This window comes from Eschscholzia californica, unplaced genomic scaffold (genome assembly GCF_041429995.1).
Source record: "Eschscholzia californica isolate CP2 unplaced genomic scaffold, dmEscCali1.0.p SCAF_3, whole genome shotgun sequence".
In the NCBI taxonomy this organism is placed as follows: Eukaryota; Viridiplantae; Streptophyta; class Magnoliopsida; order Ranunculales; family Papaveraceae; genus Eschscholzia; species Eschscholzia californica.
The window spans coordinates 2,357,153-2,364,380 of NW_028238420.1; the positions used below are offsets into that span (position 1 = coordinate 2,357,153).

Genomic DNA, 7,228 nt, shown 5'->3' on the forward strand with positions numbered 1-7,228 from the left:
TCGTAATTTCGCAAAATAATAAATGACTACCAAACGAAAAAACTCTTATTTCCATGGAATAAATTACGTGGAAGACTTTCCATGGAACTCTTTTCTTTCCATGGAATTATTTCCCTGATATCAAACACAACCGCGTAATTTTGTGAAGGTTTGGTCGTGCTTTCCTCCAATAACTTAGTGTAATTTTGTGAAGGATCATTGAAAGATGTAGCATTAGTGTAGTTTGTGAAGGATCATAGAAAGATATAGCAATACACTTCATCATTTTTATTGATAAAATGAATAACTAATTTATCAAGAACTCAAAACTTATTCAATTGATTGTGTACTTATACTTCTTCCTTATTCTTCAATGAAAGGATTTTGGAGAAGGCTAACATTTAGATTCACATGTTTTCTGGTCCGAGAAACATATTTTATGGTTGAACCTACAACACCAGCAAACATTTTGCCCCTCATCACATATTAGTTGGGCGCATGGGTATATGTATATTTTACGATCTATGAAATTGGCACTCTCTGCATCCACTTCTCTCGGTAAGTTAGTACCTATAAAAAATAGAGTAACCAATTAAAACAAATTGACTATAACACAAGAATACTTTAATTAACTTGTGTAGGGCTATTTACGATTAAGACATCGTGAAATTAGTCCCACTGACCAGAAAAAATACATACTACTACATTACTAAATAGAACATGGTATCTAGTTTTTCTAGTTATGGCCAATTTAGCTTGAGTTGGTAGTCCCAAAACTTAAACATAGTATCAGATATCTAGAGGGGTGACTATAGGGTTTAGCCCGCAGGGTTACCGACTCGCCCCGCTCCTATTGATAATTTGTAAATAAGTAATACCTAGTAAAATACAAGACGGTAGCACCTAAATTAAAATCACTCAGTCTTACATAACTAGTTACTTGAATTTTTTCATTGAAATTTTAATTACTTGGATAATTATGTATAATAATGAAGTATTTAGTTATAATCTGAAGTAAATAAGCATAATTAGTGAGTCTTTTTTGTTGAACTAGCATAATTAGTGAGTTTGGTTGATATAAAGAATCAATTTGGAAACACCTGTTTATAAATGGTAGACATCTAGGAATTAAAATTCTATCCCGATAAATTAACCGGGACGACCCGCCCACGGTTTGGTTGTTAATAAGACCGACACAATTGGGAAGGGGCCACTAGTCCAACCTGCCCCATTGATATGTCGAGCTAAAATGTTCTATGTATCCAAGAAGGCTTATGTAAGGCTCAAAGTACATGACGCGTGAAAGAGGATGTAAGAATAGTCTCACATGAGAAAAAATAAGTCGACGTTTTGAAAAAACATAAAAAAAGTTGAAATACAAAATTTTATAGAAAATTTTGAATTGTGTCAAATTTTCTGGGATATAAAATTTTAAATGGAAACATAACATCTTCAACCACCATCGGCCACCACAACCGCCAATCTTCTCCTTTTCTTCTTCATCTCCAACCACCATCGGCCACCACAACCACCAATCTTCTCCTTTTCTTATCATCTCCTTCCACAAGCAGAACACCTCCATTTATCTTTCTTCTCTCTCTCTCTCTCTCTCTCTCTCTCTCTCTCTCTCTCTCTCATCCTCCCTCTATCCTTTTTTTTCCTCCTCATCCCTCACTTTCAATCTATTCTGGTGCAGGGCAGGATTCCCTTCACCAGAAAACGATCTTGAGGAGGGGAGAGAGAGAAAGGGAGGATGAGACAGGGAGAGGAAGGAGACGAGATAAATAATGGTGGTGGTATGAGGTGGTAGTCAAACAAACGTGGTGGACGAAGGAGAAGAGCAAAAGATTCGAAAAAAAAAATATTATAGGTTGTCGACAATAGTTGCTTTCCCGCAACCAATACATGAGTAGAAAAAGAATGGTGGTCAGAATTAGGGGAAACAAAAAAAAAAGCCAAAATAATATCACTCAAAAATTCCAGAAAAGTTTTCTTATTTCTCAAAACAACAATATAAGAAAACGATAGCATCATAATATATATCTTTCAACCAATTCCCAATTGGTTTTACGTTAAATAACCACAACTTAATAGACTTGATCTTGTATTTGGCTAGACAAAATGTAATAAAAATATAAAGGCCGCGACTTTGGAGAATAAAAAATAATCTCCGAAAGTAAATTCTCTAGGAAATTCATGTTTTTCTTGTATATTTTTTTGGGGGAATATTTTATTTTAGTCCAAAAACTCACTTGTCAAACATTGCCCCGTAATCTTCATCCTCTTTTATCACCTTCACCACAACAACTTCCCACCACCACCATTCTGACCACCATTGTCACATCTTCTCTTTCCTTTCTTGTCATCTCTAACTCATTGTTACCCTCTCTCTGTCTCACTGACTATCTCTCTGCCGTTCTCACTTTAGATCTCCCCCTCTCTCTCTTTCATTTTATATCACTCATTATTTCTCTCGTTGTAGACATATCTCTCTCACTATCTATACCTCTCTCGTAGTCTTTATTTATCTTTCTCGTAGTGTCTCTCTCCCTCTCTCGATCTGTATAGATCTCTCTGTGGAAATCACAGAGTTTGTGGCCACGAAACGTTTCGTGGTCACAAAATCCTCGAGGAGAGTTTCACTAGAAACCCTCCCCGATGTCAGATTTCGACGAAGGGAACACTTCCCTTGCCGAAGTGGTGTCAGTGCGAGAGAGTGAGAGAAACAATGAGAAATCAATTGAGAAACAATGAGAGTTTGAGAGACAAACAGTGAGAGATCGAGAGACATAAATAGTGAGAGCAATAGAGAAAGATAGTAAGAGCTAGACAATGGAAAATCGAGAGAGAGACTAAGAGAAGAAGAGGGAAAGAATACGAGAACAAAAGAAGAATGGTGCGAGACAGTGGGAGAAAGAGCAATAGTAGGAGAGAGAGAGAGAGAGAGAGAGAGAGAGAGAGAGAGAGAGAGAGAGAGAGAGAGAAGATGAAGACTACGGGCCAATGTTTGATCAAGTCTATTTTTGGATTAAACAAAAAATATGCCCGTGAATTAATATTTGTTGACTAAAATTTTTACTCCCCGGAGAATTTTTTTATTCCCCAAAACCGCCAATATAATACTTTTCTTGTTCAAAGATAAAAGTAATATTGTTTTCAACAAAAAAAAAAAAAAAGTAATATTGCACCCAAAGCTGTGTAGCAATGAATAGTTAGCAAATATTAAGAATAACCATGTCTGAAATGTAGACTCATGTAATATAACAGTATAGTTCAATAAAAGAAAAATTAATATAACAGTGGAAAAGAAAAAGAATCAATAACCTTGATGAAGGGCAAAGAGAGTTGTGAGGAGGAAGAAGATGAGAACTAGGGGAGAAAGATGAGCCATGATTCTTAGAGCAGTAAATTGTGAATGCATTATACATCCTTATATAAATATTTTTAGATATTTGGTAGGAAATCTAACAGATGTGAAAATAAGTAAGAGCATTTCTTACACCAATGCAACTTGGCCTAAAATGGAGAAAAAGACGTCAGCAATATTGCCTTTTTGGGATTGTCATGCCAAGTATTATTTGATTAGATTGTCTACATTTGTGTTAATTAAGAGCAAAATATCTTATAATTCTTGGGTTTTTGTTCTATAAATTTACACATAAACTCACATTTAGTCCACTCTAATATTAAGAGATAATAACTAGAAAGGTCAAAATAATATTGAAAATGAGTAGAAAAGCACTAAAGATTTAAAAATTATTATTCAGGTCAAAAAATATATAAAGACTAAATTATCCTTTTTTGTCTTTTTGTGTAACTAAATTCTTTTATTTTTTTTAAAACTTTGAATCGATATAACTTTTGTTTGAGATGTCGGAATTCAATAAAATTTATATATTTAGAAATGATTTTTCATTAGCTTTTTAACAAGATCCACTTTCAATATTTTTTTTTCAAAAAAAAAAATCCCAGAAAAAACGGTGTTTTTTCCCTTAAGTTTTTTCTACAAACACGTGTTCTGCAAACAACTGCTTGCAAACAAGTTCTGCAAACAAACGTTTGCAAACAAGTTCTGCAAACAAACGTTTGCAAACAAGTTCTGCAAACATGTGTTTGCATTTGCGATATTGCAAACATGTGTTTGCATTTGCGATATTGCAAACATGTGTTTGCATTTGCGATATTGCAAACATGTGTTTGCATTTGCGATATTGTAAACTGAGTTTTTTGCAAACTGCGTTTGCATGTGCGACAATGCAAACTGAGTTTGCATTTGCGGCATTTTACATCTTCACAAATTAATTAAAGCCAACTTTTGGTATCCAACCAAGAACTTTCTTTGCTTTACTAGTATTGATCTCTCCCCACATACGAAAATTTTCATTGTATTCATTAAATAAATAGTTTACATTTACAATAAATAGAATTGTATTCATTAAATAAATAGTTTACATTTACAATAAATAGATACTCAAGAATTGATCATATTCATTCATTCTTTCATTAATAAATAATCACATTCATTCATCATAAGAGTGAATAGCTACAAAGGTTTCATATTTCAAGTGAAAAGCTACAAAGGTTTCATATCTAAAAGTAAGTGCTTGGATATGCATATATGGAAGCAATCTTACATGGATTCAATGTCAGCCATGCCAAAGTTGTTTCAAGCAAGAAGGTTCATTCTTTGACCCCAATCAACTCTTCATCTAACAAAGCCTTGGACTGTCAATCCAAGTTTAAAATCATCATCTTCCAAATGTGGCAAGTCTAAGGAAGTTGTTGCTGCTCCTTGTGAATATAATGTCGTTTACACGGATGGTTCTACTTCTGTCGGGTCCCTCATAACGGATAGGTTTGAATTCAACTTAGCAAGTGGTAGGGGGAACATTAGCCTTCAAGACAGCTTTTGGTTGCAGCCACAAGAGCACCACTGACTGTTCCTACCTTGTCCAATGAATTGTAGGTCTAGGGGGTTGTGATGTTTCTCTAGTGTCACAACTGAGAGACCACATTCATGGGGAATTCTCATACTGCTTCACTCCATATTATGATGACAAAAACAATAGTATAAGCGACAAGCAACTATTCCTTCGGGATAGAAAGAAGGTTACGACTCAATTGTATCAAAGTAACTTATACCCCACTTTTTACTTCTTAACACTAGATGGCATCAGTGTTGGTGGTAAGAGAACTATACCTACGACCAAGAGAGTGAATGGTTCAAGAAAGGAACCTGTGAACACCATTATAGATTCTGGCACGAGCTTCACATTGGTACATATGTAATGTGAATAGCAGATGTTAGTTTGACAAATCAATTATAAGGCAACGATGCAGTCAGAAAGGGGATGAATTTAAAACAACAAGTTATCGGAACATTATAAACTATAAACTGCATTGAAACTAGAAAACTCATGATGAATCAAGAAAAAATCAAACCAGTTGATCTCACAATAAAACCAGGAACCCATGCATATAAATTGTAGTCACCAGCATGAACATTCTTGAATGTGAATGAACCATCTGTTCATGTTCTTGTCTAGAATTAATACCCCTGCCATAATTATACTTTAGCAGAGAATCTATCTATTTGTATGTTCATCTGTTTGTATAGATAGATTAGTTAAGAGAATTTAAGACTCTACTGTGTTTTGTTAGGGCACCAAAAAATGAAGAGATAGAATCAAATTTGAACCGGTTTTTCTGCATCATCAAGAGTGCACCTTCTTTAGTAGGTGATCCAGTATTAAGATACATAAAAACATGAACATATACTTTCTTGGACTTCCTCTTTGATGAACAAGACTGTAGTTTTGGGCGTCCTCTTTGGCGTGGAGAGATCGAACTTGAAGAAGATCGATAAGGAGAAGAAGATCTAGGGCTGAAAGTGGAGACGATTCTTCAAATCTTGTGCAAAAACGAATTCCCTTACATCTATCTATTCAAAATCTTGTGCAAAATAGAGAAAAAGATCTAGATGAAACATTATTGATCTCCAAAGAAGGAGGATCAGAGAACAAGAGGGGTTGGAGAAAGAAGAGAAAAAACCCTAAAGCTTCTTAAGAGAAAAAATAGTTTTTAATATGAAAGGGTATTTTGGGAAGCAAAAGATTAGAAAATGACCTGATTATTAATTATTCAAATTATTTTAAACTTGATGTATCATTAGCCATAATATTTTGATAACTTTTAGTTAATTGAAAAAGATGATGGCTTTTTTAGTTATTATGATATTTTTCTCAACTCAAATAGCTATTTTCTCTAATATTAATAAAGGATTTTAAATAAATATAATATTTATAATGGAAATCTAGTCCAAATCTACCCATCTCCATAGAAAACACAAATCTCTACGATTCCTAATATTTCATAATACCCTTTAAACCTTGTATATAAGAAATTACCCACTTTTAAAAAACAATCCCCAAGATTCTCTTTTCTTTTTTTCCTCTGATTTTTCTATCTCCAATCTTCTCTCTTCCATAACCGAAACCCTCTTTTTTTCTCTCTCTATAACTTAAAATCATCTTCCACAATTGATTCGTTTCTTCATCATCTTCAAATCCGAAAACCATTATTGTTTCTGCATAACTGTTTGTCCATCACCGAAAACAACCATCATTCGACCACCGAAAAACCATCATCGTTTCTCCATCTCTGTATCTCTATCATCATTTTCTGTTTAAGAAGCAAAATCGAGAAGCTCTCCGTCGTCGTTTATTCCATTTATCTATCTGAAACCGAAATCCATTCTCATAGTGATCTCCAGCTGATTAGAGAAGTCGTCTCTGTTTCATCTTCATCGTTTTTGTTCATCATCTTCATCAAATAGAGACATTCCTTCATCAGATTGTAATCAGATAAGTTATTTATTGTTTTTAGTTTCTCTCTTTCTAAAAAGCATCATCTTTTTCATCTTCGAATCTGTTTCATCATCTTCCGTATTTTTGTTTGTTTTTTTTTTTTTTTATTAAAATCTGTGTATTTATCATCCATTTTCTTCGTCTTCTTCATCATCTGTATATTGTCTCCAAAATTTTTAATTCTGTGTCGATTTGTCCTAACAGATTTTGAAATACAACATTTTTACAGAACATAACCTGTTTTTTATAGAAAAAAACACATATTTGTTTCCTGATTATTATGTTGTTACAGTACACAATTTGTTTCCTGATTCTTGTTTTACTTCGTAAAAAACGCGTTATTTATTGGTGAAGTTTAATATTTCATTACATAACAAAACCGA

General features: G+C 33.8%; 1 long non-coding RNA gene across 1 annotated transcript; it reads right to left on the reverse strand.

Annotated features, from left to right (window-relative positions):
* Positions 1–246: 246 nt before the first annotated feature.
* Positions 247–3,385, reverse strand: LOC147547631 (uncharacterized). Its single transcript, XR_015238935.1, has 2 exons — positions 3,304–3,385; positions 247–549 (listed from the first exon to the last, which is right to left on the reverse strand). It is a non-coding gene; the product is annotated as an uncharacterized LOC147547631 (long non-coding RNA).
* Between the last annotated feature and the right edge of the window lie 3,843 nt (positions 3,386–7,228).